This window comes from Elephantulus edwardii, unplaced genomic scaffold (assembly GCF_000299155.1).
Source record: "Elephantulus edwardii isolate Elephantulus edwardi_28Jun2011 unplaced genomic scaffold, EleEdw1.0 scaffold00274, whole genome shotgun sequence".
Taxonomy (NCBI): domain Eukaryota; kingdom Metazoa; phylum Chordata; class Mammalia; order Macroscelidea; family Macroscelididae; genus Elephantulus; species Elephantulus edwardii.
In genome coordinates this window covers 2,368,016-2,369,133 of record NW_006400024.1, presented here as the reverse complement: position 1 = coordinate 2,369,133, position 1,118 = coordinate 2,368,016, and positions in this window count along the sequence as shown.

Here is a 1,118-nt window from a genome sequence, read left to right as displayed (position 1 = left end):
CCCAGTGCAGGAAGACTATGGCAGTTGCCCCACCCCCCACCCCCCAAGCTTGATCACTTCCTGAGAAACTTGATAACACCTAAGCTGGTCTTATCAAAGATCAGACAAGACAATGGATCCTGATAAGAGTCTGAGCTTGATTAAAAATAGCTAAAACCTAACTTAATTAACATGACAAATTCTGAGAAATAACATCTTAGTCCTCCCCAGAACCCCTATAAAAAGGAAACCCCCAAACTTCCCGGGCACCATCTCATTCCTGTCCACGTGTTTTGTGGCCGGGTCACTTGGTGTCCCTCTCAGACCCTGCAATAAAGGCCTGCTCATTTCTTGGGACCAGTTTCTTTCTCTCCTTCGCACCCTTGTGCTCTTTTTTCGCACCCTTGTGCTCTTTTTTATATCTAGCACCCAGCAGCAGTTGTCCTGCACACGCACGCACGAGGCTTGGGCCAGATTCCTGCAGGACCTGATGGGTAGCTGCAAGAGGAAGGGCTGAGGCTGTGTTACTGAACCAAGGGGTCCTTCATAGTCAATTGTCAACAAGACACATGGACTGCATATCCATATGCACTTTATTACAGATCTGGGAGGACAGAGAGTTCCCAGTCCCCTGTCAATTTCTGCCTCTAGGAGTGGCCATTAGCCTTTTATACCAGGTGGAGACACCAACTCACTTAACAATGCACTTTTGTTAGTAAACTTAAAGAATTTATTTCTACATTAAAAAAAAACCCAATTAACATATAAGTACTAGTAAAGAGGCAACTTATAAACTAATTAACAAATGACTGAGAAAAACAGGTCCTAAAAAGATAAAGGCTAACTGAGGAAAGGCACACCTTCCCTCCTGGCAAATGGGCAGGTTAAGATACAATTTACAAATGATTGGGAAAACAGTTTCAAAGAGGTAACTATGATCTAGGAAAGATGCATTTCCTCTCCTAGTAAACAGACCACTTAAACCACTTTGCTTGACTAAAGAAAGGAAGAATTCTGAGGCAAAGTAACCAGTTTTGTAAGCTGAAAAAAAACTGATGTCAATTTTAGTTTTATAACAGTATGGATAGATAGAGATGATAGAGAGAGAAGGAAGGAAGGGAGGGAGGGAGGGAGGGAGG